We start from the raw sequence: 12795 nt of genomic DNA, 5'->3' as shown, positions 1-12795 counted from the left end.
CATAAGAAAAGTATCTAATAGGGTGTCTACTGTGAGTGTAGGAACTTGGGAGATCCATTTAGCTAGATCAGGAAAATCAGTGTGGGGTCCAGTTCAGTGCGGATGCGCGCATAGATAGAAGATATGGAGTATGTGTTGGAGCGTAATAGGGAGTCTAAGGGGTTAACAAAGTCTTTTCCCGTGAGGTGAGGGAGAACGGATGTAAGATAATGTATAGCCTGGGAGTAGTAAAATCCATGCAGGGGTGAAATTGCATATTTCTCAATAGCCTCCTGGAATGGCAAAGGAGTATGAGTAGGTGTCATCAGATTACGTAGAGTCTTTAAACCAGAGGAGCACCAAGCACCAAAAGGCAAAGAGGCAGTACCATTTTGGAACTCCAGGTTTCCAAGCAAAGGTAGAGATACTGAGTAATAATATTTGAGACCAAGAGCTTTCCTAGCCATTTTCCACGCTCTAATAGTGGAAGACAATAGCGGGTTATCAAATTGTGAAGATTTTATTTGAGAGGGCCGGGCATGTAGGAGGTAAGCAAGAGAGGGAGGAGCACAAAGCTGAGATTCTAACTTGGTATCTGTGAATACATCGTTGCCACTGAGCCAATCCATAGCGAAACGTAGTAAGCACGCTAGATTGTATTGTTTAATGTTGGGTAGGTTTACACCCCCTTGGCGCACCGATTGCGACATTTTTTTTAGACTTATCCTGGGGCGCTTACGGTTCCATATAAACTTGGAAAGCAAGGTATTAAGTAAAGAAAAGTCGGAGTTAGTGAGAAGAATGGGAGTCATTTGGAGAATATACAGGAGTTTTGGGAAGCTTGCCATTTTAAACAGGTTGCATCTCCCTAACATATTAAGGGGAAGGTTTTGCCATAGGCTAAGTTCAGTCTGTATTTTATGTATGATCGGGGTAATATTACGTGCATAGAGGGTGGAGAGATGTTGTGGTAGAGCCACTCCTAAAAAGGTGATATGCGAGGGGGCCCATCTAAACGGGAAGGGTCTAATCCAACCCAGTCTCGCCTGGCCAAATATGGCCAGGGCTTCAGACTTGGCAAAGTTAATGGAGAAGCCAGCAAAAGACGAAAATCTGTCAATTGCCTCTACCAATACAGGAAGGGAGCGTTTAGGGTCAGAGGTACATATAAGTAGGTCATCTGCGAAGGCTATAACTTTGAGTACGCGATCTCCAACAACAATGCCTCTAAACCCAGGTAGCAGTTGGATATAACGAATAAAAGGTTCCAAGGCCAAATTAAAAAGCAAAGGGGAGAGAGGGCATCCTTGTCTGGTGCCTCTCTCAAGAAAAAAGGAAGAGGAGGCCACATTATTAACTACCACCTGGGCCATCGGAGCAGTGCAGAGGGTCCGCATTAGACTACAGAAATTAGTGCCAAATTGCTGATGGGAGAGCACTCTAAAAAGGTGTGGCCAAGCGATTTTATCGAAGGCCTTTTCGGCGTCTAGATTAATAAGAATATTGTCTTCCAAATTATGAAGGCGGGTATGGGAAATAGCAGCTATCGCCGATCTAATACCTTGTACAGATTGTCTGCCTTTAATAAAGCCTAACTGGGCCGGGGAAATGAGATGAGGCAGACAAGACTGTAGACGGTTGGCCATTAGTTTGGTAAGCAATTTGAAGTCTTGGTTAAGAAGTGAGATAGGGCGATAGGAACCCACGAGGGAGGGATCTTTACCCGGCTTGGGTATTACGATTATCCGTGCCTCATTGAAGTATAAGGGTATAGTTCCGGAGGTAAAGATATGATTATATAATTTGGCTAGAGTGGGTGTGAGTTCAGCATTAAGTAATTTATAATATTCAGCCCCAAAGCCATCGGGGCCTGGGCTCTTGCCGTTTGGTAAAGATTTGATAGTTGTGAGTATCTCTTCCTCAGTTATAGACATCTCGAGAAGGTCCCTGTCATCTCGAGAGAGGACAGGAAGCTGAGCGTCATGCAAAAAGGATTCACCTGTCTCCACGTTATCTGGCTCTGCTGTATATAGGGATTTGTAAAACTGCATAAATTCGGCGCAAATGGCTGTCGGATCTGATATAATAGTGTCTGAAGATTTAACCACCTCAACCCATGTGCGCGTGCGGGGTCCCCGAGCGAGGTTTGCCAAGAGTCTGCCCGATTTATTACCCCATCTAAAAAATTTGTTCCGCTGGTAATCATATCGTGTCTGGGCCTGCTCTGTTAGGAAGGTATCATATACTTGTTTAGCAGTCAGGTATGCCTCTTTATGTGCGGGAGTGTCGGAACGCTTATACGTTCTATAGGTTGAGGTGAGAAGGGAGCTTAGCTCATGGAGGCGGGAGTTAAATGTTTTGCGTTTAGAATTTACGTATGAGATAATGTGGCCCCGGATAACAGCTTTAGAGGCGCTCCAGAACAGTGAGACATCCTCCGCCTGGGTCAAATTATCAGCAACGTAAGTGTGCCAAGTGTGTCTAAGGTGTAAGAGAAAATCCTCAGAGTGAGTAAGATAAGCAGGGAATCGCCAGCATTTGGAAAAGCATTGGGGCAACGCAAGCTTAAGAGAAATCATAATAGGGGCATGGTCTGAGATAATAATATTTTTAATCGATGTGTGAGTGACTTTAGGGAAGAGATGTCGGGATAAGAAAATATAATCAATACGGGAGTGCGTAGAGTGGGGGTGAGAGTAGAAAGAGTAATCACGAAGAAGAGGGTGATGGATACGCCAAGGGTCGGAGAGAGCAAGTTGTGAACAGAGGGAGGAAAGAAGATCACAGCCGGATTTGGAGGATGAAGTACTCACCCCAGACCTGTCCATGGACGGATCGATGACCGTGTTGAAATCTCCTCCTAGGATTAGATTAGAGCTCCCCCAAGAAGAAAGTTTCTGTAGGACAACTGCAAAAAAATCCTGTTGAGAGACATTTGGGGCATATAGATTAAGGAGAGTATACAAGACATTATCAATAATCACATCTAGCAAAATAAATCTCCCATTAGGATCGAGAAACCTTCTGCGTATCGAATATTGTAGGGACTTGTGAAAAAGGATGGCAACTCCCCTGGTCTTATTAGAATAAGGGGCCGAGATACAATCCCCGATCCAGGGGGCACGTAGAGTGTTACGGGGATCGTCCAGCCAATGTGTTTCCTGTAGGAAGGTGATGTGAGGGGTCAAACGGTGGAGGTGGGAGAGCACTTTCTTGCGCTTCACTGGAGCGTTAAGGCCCTCCACATTCCATGATACTATATTGAAGGCAAGGAGTGGGGTATCCTCCGCGGCGGCGGGGGGAGTAGGAGCAGGGTCAGCTATATCAGCCTATACCGATGGATGGGAATGCAAGAAAAAATATACTAGAGGTAAAGTAGGGCCCCTGCCTGTCCCAGCGAGCGGGAAGGGGTTGACCCATGGAGGATCGGGGTCGGCAGGTCCGGCAGGTGCAACCAACAATATTAAACAGTAACATAAAAAACAAACAAGAAAAACAAGAAAATGTACAGCTCATTGTATACACAGAGCTGCGCAATTATTCCTCTCCACGTGACCTACAGATGGAGAAAAACATAAGAGAGAAAAACATGTATGCAAGCAATAATAACAGTGCAACAGTCAAGTGGGTAAACTCGAGAAGTGGGCCTTGGCGAGTGTTATGTCGTCGAAGAACAACGGCTTGCCGTCCTCGAAGACCCGCAGCCGGGCCGGGTACAGGAGAGAGAATTTGATTTTGGCATTAAACAGTTGCTTGCACAACGGGGCAAACTCCTTGCGTTTAGCAGCGACAATGGTGGAAAAATCCTGAAATATCAAGAGCCGATCTCCGTTGTAGGTTAAGCTATCCGTCTTCCGGTAGTGGTCTAGGAGTCGAGCTTTGTCGGCATAATTAAGGATTTTCATGATCACCGGGCGAGGGCGACCAGAGTTTGTTTTACGTTCAGGGCCGATTCTATGTGCCCGCTCAATAGCCAGAGGGGCACCTTTGAGATCCATGGCCAGTTGTTGCGGTATCCAGTTAGAAAGAAGGTCAAGTAACTCATGGCCTTTGACCGATTCGGGGATACCCACCACCCGGAGATTACTTCTGCGTCCGCGATTCTCCAAATCATCTAGCTTCTGGGTCAGATCCGAAATGTCACTTTGCTGTGAATTAATGGTGAGTTGTGCTGCATGCAAATCATCCTCCAGGGTAGACACCCTCTGTTCGACGTCATCTAAGCGGCCAGAGTGTTGAGTTAATTTGGATAGAGTAGAGTCGATAGCTTCTCTAATGCCCGCCAGTTTTTCATCTAGCAGAGGGCCCAGCACCGCCGCAATATCCGCAGGTTTCATTTTGGGAGGCTTACTGGCCGGAGCAGACTTGCGTTTTTGTAAGGACCTGGAACGGGTGACAGAGCAATCTGAATCAGACGAGTGTCCCCACACAGTATCGCCTCGGGTTGTAGAGGCGGGGTTAGCAATTGACATCGGGGTGGGTATGAGAAATTTTTCCATAAAAATAAGCGGGCAACGGAGGACCGATTTATACAGTAGGAGTCGCCTCACGCGAGGAGTAGGCTATAATGAGGTCACATGGAGAGGAAAAAGAAGGGGGAAGTATAACAGGTTACATCCCAACGAGTAATAGCTCAGGACCGGTAGGCATCAGTCCGTGAACAGCGCACATGGGCGAGGAGAAATGTCACACAGGTGTAGAAGCCGGCATGGGTTTATGGGTGGAGCAGGTGGAGCGAAGCCGTCAGCCGGAGAGTCAGATATGCCAGAAGGCAGTAGGGGGAGAGCTGGTTTTATAGTGATAGGAGCAGCTGAGATAATCAACACGGTGTGTGGCCCAGGGGTAGTGGGCAAAGCAGCTCCCAAGTGTTGTAATCCTGCAGCAAACAGAATAAGAGGAGGTCTCCCAGCCGAGAGAATATCTGGGTACCTCAGGGGTCACAGCAGTAGGTAGCAGGTTCCGAGATAGAGGTGATCGCAGCAGCACCTATTCCAGCAGGGGTGCAGGGTCAGCTTTCTGCAGGGTGAAAGCCTCCGGGTAGATGGCGGCAGGGCTGTTAAAGTTCGCACCTGTTGTTTCAAGGTGTAATATGATGACTCCCCTCCGGCCGCTAAACAGGAGACATGAGAAAAGGCAGAAGTATAGAAATATATTTATAGTGGCTGTGAGTTGTCTAATCTAAAAGTCGCCACAAGAGGGAGCTAGAGTTACAGCCATTTCTAGCTATGGAGTGAGGAGAGAGTTGTGCCAGTCACAAGATGGCCGCCGCCTGTGAATGAGACACGGATCCTCCGGAGGTCCCCGGGTCGTTAATCCCCGCCAGTGAGGGGGGGAGATCTGTCCTGTAAGGATGTGTGAGGTGGGGGTCGGAGGGCAGGCGCCCGGAGAGGCCGGGGATCGGCAAAGCAGAGCTCAAAGTCCGGGCGGCGCCAACCACAAGATGGCCGCCGGCCGCCAGTCACACTCGTCCCGGCTCTCACCACCCGCAGATTGTCCGGACGCCGGTCTCCTGTGAGGGTCAGTGCCTGATGGGTGAGCTCTTGGGTGCCAGGGAGCGCCGCTCAGGTGGGGGAGGGGGTCCGCAGAATCGCCGCACCAGGTCCAGCGGACCGACGGCTCCACTCTCAAATCGAGGCCCCGGCTTCTTGAGGAGGGGAAGGCCGCAACCTGCAGAAGCCCTGATAAGGGCTCCCCGGCTCCGCAACCGAGCCCCTCTGGTGCTTAGTGGTCAGGGGGGCAGGCGGTCCAGTACAGAGGTGTTTGGGGAAACAGGTTTTAAATAGGTTTTATGAGCGGGGCCAGCAGGAGCTCACAAAGAAGGCTTCCTCTCAGCTTGCAGGCTAGGCCACGCCCCAGCATGAGTGATCTTAATGGGCCTTAAGTAGTCTCCCTGGGGAACAAGGGGAACGAGGGGAAGAGGAAGAGCGGGAAGTGGGGGAAGAGAAAGAAGGAGAAGAAAAAGGAGAAAAAAAAGAAAAATCAAAAAAGTCATAAAAAGACATTTAAGAAACTGTAAAATAAACAAATAGAATTGACCGAGCCAATGACCCATTGTACGCTGCGTACGGGTCCGTATGTTTGAGCACCCGTATGGGGAATTTAAGGGAGAAGAGAACTCCCTCATGCTCAAAACTGACTATGGAGGCTCGGTGGAGGGCGCGGCCCCGGCCACCGGGACGCCCACCAATTAAACATATGGGGGGCGACCAAGGGGGTCGTTGCAACAACCCGCCACAATGGACCATTATTGAAATGATATAAGAAAATAAATATTCTCAGCTCAAGGAGAGATTCTTAAACCTCTAAACTAGTTTGTAAAACAGTAACATTTAACGTATAGTGACCCAGTAGCACATCTGTGCAGAGACTTTCACGGCGGGTCATGGGTTGTAGAGGTTTTCTCCGGAACTGTCGACCAAAGACGTCTAGGCGCTCGCTGAGGGAGGGGTGAGTTTGGAGAATGTCGAAGGTCTGGAGCATCTCGTGGGGAGGAAGGTTTGTTAGCCTCCGGGGGAGGCAAGTTCAGTCTCAACAGGAGCCTGTGAGCCTCTTCTTTGGATCGTGCTGACAGTTTCTTCCCATCCAGCTGTACAATTAAAGCAAAAGGGAAGCCCCATCTGTAGCGAATTTGGTTATTTCTGAGGATTTGGGTGTACTCCCTCAAATCGAAGCGCCTCTTGAGAGTAGTAGGGGATAAGTCCTGAAACACCAATAGCTTATGTGATTCGAATAGGCACACATCTTTATTCCGGGCAGCCGACAAAATTCTCTCTTTAGTTTTGAAATAGTGACAGCGTAAAACTACGTCTCGTGGGGGAGACGAGGTTGAGGGCTTTTGACGTAGTGAGCGATGGGCTCTGTCCAAGAGGAACTGCTCACAAGAAATGTCCGGTAGGAGGTGCTGGAAGAACCTGAGGAGAAAATCCTCCAGTTGGGCTGGTTCTACTGACTCTGGAATATATTTAATGCGCAGGTTGTTACGTCGTGCGCGGTTATCAGCGTCCTCTTGTTGATCCTGGAGTAGGTAAATATCCTCCTGCATGACTTGAACCGAGCGCTCCAGCTCCTGTTGGAAGGTGATGACTTCATCGATTTTCTGTTCCGTCTCATTAGTGCGGGCCCCAAGATCAGCTATCTCAACCTTAAGGCCGGAGATGGCTTTGTGGATCTCCGAGTGGAAGGCCTGCTTCAGTGACTTCATTTCCGTTAAAATTGAGGAGAAGCAATCTTTCATGGAGGGATCAGGGGTTGACGAATCTTCCTCAGATTCCGAAACCAGGTCAGAGGGAGGGGCAACTGGGGGTTTGGCCGCACTAGACTTCATCTTGGAAATAAAGGTCGAGATTTCCGCCGAAGCTGTGGCTTTCTTAGACTTGGATTTAGATTTAGGCATGGTGTAGGACAGTCCCGAAGATGGCGAAGGTCATAGGTCAGAGCTGAGGTATAACATAAGTAATTAGCGATCCATCATGTAGGCTGCATAGAGATAGAACATGAGACGACCCCCCGGGTCGCACCCACAGGGAATTCAGCAGGACATTCCTCCGCTTGAAGGGATCATGGGGGACTGGGGTATCGTATAGAGAGAATCACCGGTATTGGGCAGGGGGGGTAGCACCCCCGGGCAGTAGGTTGTAGTATAGGAAGAGTCCAGTGCCTTGTGATAGAAACCGGTAGCCCCACTTATATATGGGTATAGGTGGCACCTAGGGGGAGAGTGAGTGAGAGTGGGCCTAATGAATGGAGGCCTCACAAAAAGGGCCAGGGGGCACCCCCCGTGTACAGGCTTAGATCAGATGCTGGAGAGAGGGATGGGGTGCCAGCATGTGTGGGGCTAACCTCATCTCAGGACCCCCAGGTGCACCTTGCAAGCTCAGAGCTCAGTGCTGTGGATCCAGGAGGGAAGGGGAGCAGGGCATAGCAGTCAGGTGGAGCACGTTTATAAAGAGCCCTGGAGCTTGTCACATCGGGTCGCACGTCCCGCCGGGCCGGATCATCTACACCTCGCCGGGTGCAGGGCGCAGGGCTGAGAGCCGTCAACCCCGGAAGACAGGAGGCAGCCCCCATAGAGGACCCCAGTCGGAGCCGTTGCGGGGCCGCACGCCACCTGACGGCCGGCCGTGGAGGAGGCGTTTGCGGTCACTCGCTGGTTGTAGCTGGATGTGGCCGGAGCGAGAGTAGGAGTGGGAGTAGGTAAGCGTTGGTGGGGGAGAGCAGGAGTGTGGCGTTCCGCCGGGTCCCGCAGCCGCAGTCCCTCCGTAGGCCTAGGGGCAAAAGATGGCCGCCGTCCCTGAGGCGCCGGGGTGGTGGCGTCCGCGTCCCGGCCGTATCTTCTTACCCGCTCAGTGGACGGACGGTGGAAGGTGTCCAGGCAGCGGAGGTAGGCTGGGAGGCAGACCACTGGGTGGGCAGCGAGACCAGTTGCAGCAGGTACGGCAGGAGGGGGTCCAGAGCTCCGGACGGCCCACCGTGGGCGAGTAGCTGAAATTTAGGCCCCGGCTTCGTAGTGGAGGGTAGGCCGCAACCCGCAGGAGCCAGCAGACCGGCTCCCCGATTCCGCAGCGCTACCCCACCGTTCAGCACAGCAGCCTCAGACCAGGAAACAAGTTTAGAGGGTTTTTTTAGGGGTGGGAATGCAGTTTTTCCCCAAGGTTCTGAGGAGCTCACAGCACTTGCTGCTTATCAGTTCAGCCTCCAGGCCACGCCCCTCGTCGCCCAAAGTTTTTGAACTTGTCACTGACTTATGATGAATGCGCTGCTGGTGACGTATAAGGGAGGATGTTCCGAGGTGGTTAACGTCCTTACCCCTACTTATTACAGCTTGACAAAGGCAACACACGGCTTGACAAATGTTGTCCGTATTTCTGGTGAAATACTTCCACACCGAAGAGCTGATTTTTTTTGTATTTTGACCAGGCATGTCAATGGCCCTATTCCTCCCACGGACAACAGGTGTCTCCCCGGGTGCCTGACTTAAACAAACCACCTCACCATCAGAATCCTCCTGGTCAATTTCCTCCCCAGCGCCAGCAACACCCATATCCTCCTCATCCTGGTGTACTTCAACACTGACATCTTCAATCTGACTATCAGGAACTGGACTGCGGGTGCTCCTTCCAGCACTTGCAGGGGGCGTGCAAATGGTGGAAGGCGCATGCTCTTCACGTCCAGTGTTGGGAAGGTCAGGCATCGCAACCGACACAATTGGACTCTCCTTGTGGATTTGGGATTTCGAAGAACGCACAGTTCTTTGCGGTGCTTTTGCCAGCTTGAGTCTTTTCAGTTTTCTAGCGAGAGGCTGAGTGCTTCCATCCTCATGTGAAGCTGAACCACTAGCCATGAACATAGGCCAGGGCCTCAGCCGTTCCTTGCCACTCCGTGTGGTAAATGGCATATTGGCAAGTTTACGCTTCTCCTCCGACAATTTTATTTTAGATTTTGGAGTCCTTTTTTTACTGATATTTGGTGTTTTGGATTTTACATGCTCTGTACTATGACATTGGGCATCGGCCTTGGCACACGACGTTGCTGGCATTTCATCGTCTCGGCCATGACTAGTGGCAGCAGCTTCAGCACGAGGTGGAAGTGGATCTTGATCTTTCCCTAATTTTGGAACCTCAACATTTTTGTTCTCCATATTTTAATAGGCACAACTAAAAGGCACCTCAGGTAAACAATGGAGATGGATGGATACTAGTATACAATTATGGATGGACAAGCGACTGCCGACACAGAGGTAGCTACAGCCGTGGACTACCGTACTGTGCCTGCTGCTAATATAGACTGGATGATAATGAGATGAAATTAATATATATATATATATAATATCACTAGTACTGCAGCCGGACAGGTATATATATTTATTATGTAATGACTGATGACGGACCTGCTGGACACTGTCAGCTCAGCAGCACCGCAGACTGCTACAGTAAGCTACTATAGTAGTATGTATCAAGAAGAAAAAAAAAAAAAAAACACGGGTAGGTGGTATACAATTATGGATGGACCAGCGACTGCCGACACAGAGGTAGCTACAGCCGTGGACTACCGTACTGTGTCTGCTGCTAATATAGACTGGATGATAATGAGATGAAAATAATATATATATATATATATATATATATATATAATATCACTAGTACTGCAGCCGGACAGGTATATATATTTATTATGTAATGACTGATGACGGACCTGCTGGACACTGTCAGCTCAACAGCACCGCAGACTGCTACAGTAAGCTACTATAGTAGTATGTATAAAGAAGAAGAAAGAAAAAGAAAAAAAAACACGGGTAGGTGGTATACAATTATGGATGGACCAGCGACTGCCGACACAGAGGTAGCTACAGCCATGGACTACCGTACTGTGTCTGCTGCTAATATAGACTGGATGATAATGAGATGAAATTAATATATATATATATATAATATCACTAGTACTGCAGCCGGACAGGTATATATATTTATTATGTAATGACTGATGACGGACCTGCTGGACACTGTCAGCTCAGCAGCACCGCAGACTGCTACAGTAAGCTACTATAGTAGTATGTATAAAGAAGAAGAAAGAAAGAAAAAAAACACGGGTAGGTGGTATACAATTATGGATGGACCAGCGACTGCCGACACAGAGGTAGCTACAGCCGTGGACTACCGTACTGTGTCTGCTGCTAATATAGACTGGATGATAATGAGATGAAATTTATATATATATATATATATATATATATATAATATCACTAGTACTGCAGCCGGACAGGTATATATATTTATTATGTAATGACTGATGACGGACCTGCTGGACACTGTCAGCTCAGCAGCACCGCAGACTGCTACAGTAAGCTACTATAGTAGTATGTATAAAGAAGAAGAAAGAAAAAAAAAACACGGGTAGGTGGTATACTATTATGGATGGACCAGCGACTGCCGACACAGAGGTAGCTACAGCCGTGGACTACCGTACTGTGTCTGCTGCTAATATAGACTGGATGATAATGAGATGAAATTAATATATATATATATATATAATATCACTAGTACTGCAGCCGGACAGGTATATATATTTATTATGTAATGACTGATGACGGACCTGCTGGACACTGTCAGCTCAGCAGCACCGCAGACTGCTACAGTAAGCTACTATAGTAGTATGTATAAAGAAGAAGAAAGAAAAAAAAAAACACGGGTAGGTGGTATACAATTATGGATGGACCAGCGACTGCCGACACAGAGGTAGCTACAGCCGTGGACTACCGTACTGTGTCTGCTGCTAATATAGACTGGATGATAATGAGATGAAATTAATATATATATATATATATATATATATATATATAATATCACTAGTACTGCAGCCGGACAGGTATATATATTTATTATGTAATGACTGATGACGGACCTGCTGGACACTGTCAGCTCAGCAGCACCGCAGACTGCTACAGTAAGCTACTATAGTAGTATGTATAAAGAAGAAGAAAGAAAAAAAAAAAAAACACGGGTAGGTGGTATACAATTATGGATGGACCAGCGACTGCCGACACAGAGGTAGCTACAGCCGTGGACTACCGTACTGTGTCTGCTGCTAATATAGACTGGATGATAATGAGATGAAATTAATATATATATATATAATATCACTAGTACTGCAGCCGGACAGGTATATATATTTATTATGTAATGACTGATGACGGACCTGCTGGACACTGTCAGCTCAGCAGCACCGCAGACTGCTACAGTAAGCTACTATAGTAGTATGTATAAAGAAGAAGAAAGAAAAAAAAAAAAACACGGGTAGGTGGTATACAATTATGGATGGACCAGCGACTGCCGACACAGAGGTAGCTATAGCCGTGGACTACCGTACTGTGTCTGCTGCTAATATAGACTGGATGATAATGAGATGAAATTAATATATATATATATATATATATATAATATCACTAGTACTGCAGCCGGACAGGTATATATATTTATTATGTAATGACTGATGACGGACCTGCTGGACACTGTCAGCTCAGCAGCACCGCAGACTGCTACAGTAAGCTACTATAGTAGTATGTATAAAGAAGAAGAAAGAAAAAAAAAAACACGGGTAGGTGGTATACAATTATGGATGGACCAGCGACTGCCGACACAGAGGTAGCTACAGCCGTGGACTACCGTACTGTGTCTGCTGCTAATATAGACTGGATGATAATGAGATGAAATTAATATATATATATATATATATATATATATATATATATATATATATATAATATCACTAGTACTGCAGCCGGACAGGTATATATATTTATTATGTAATGACTGATGACGGACCTGCTGGACACTGTTAGCTCAGCAGCACCGCAGACTGCTACAGTAAGCTACTATAGTAGTATGTATAAAGAAGAAGAAAAAAAAAAACACGGGTAGGTGGTATACAATTATGGATGGACCAGCGACTGCCGACACAGAGGTAGCTACAGCCGTGGACTACCGTACTGTGTCTGCTGCTAATATAGACTGGATGATAATGAGATGAAATTAATATATATATATATATATATAATATCACTAGTACTGCAGCCGGACAGGTATATATATTTATTATGTAATGACTGATGACGGACCTGCTGGACACTGTCAGCTCAGCAGCACCGCAGACTGCTACAGTAAGCTACTATAGTAGTATGTATAAAGAAGAAGAAAGAAAAAAAAAAAAACACGGGTAGGTGGTATACAATATTATATATATATTATATACAATTATATATATATATATATATATATATTAAACGGTGGTGATTATTAAACTGGTGGTCAGGTCACTGGTCAC

The sequence above is a fragment of the Pseudophryne corroboree genome, chromosome 10 (assembly GCF_028390025.1).
Source record: "Pseudophryne corroboree isolate aPseCor3 chromosome 10, aPseCor3.hap2, whole genome shotgun sequence".
Taxonomy (NCBI): domain Eukaryota; kingdom Metazoa; phylum Chordata; class Amphibia; order Anura; family Myobatrachidae; genus Pseudophryne; species Pseudophryne corroboree.
This window is presented reverse-complemented; position numbering follows the sequence as displayed.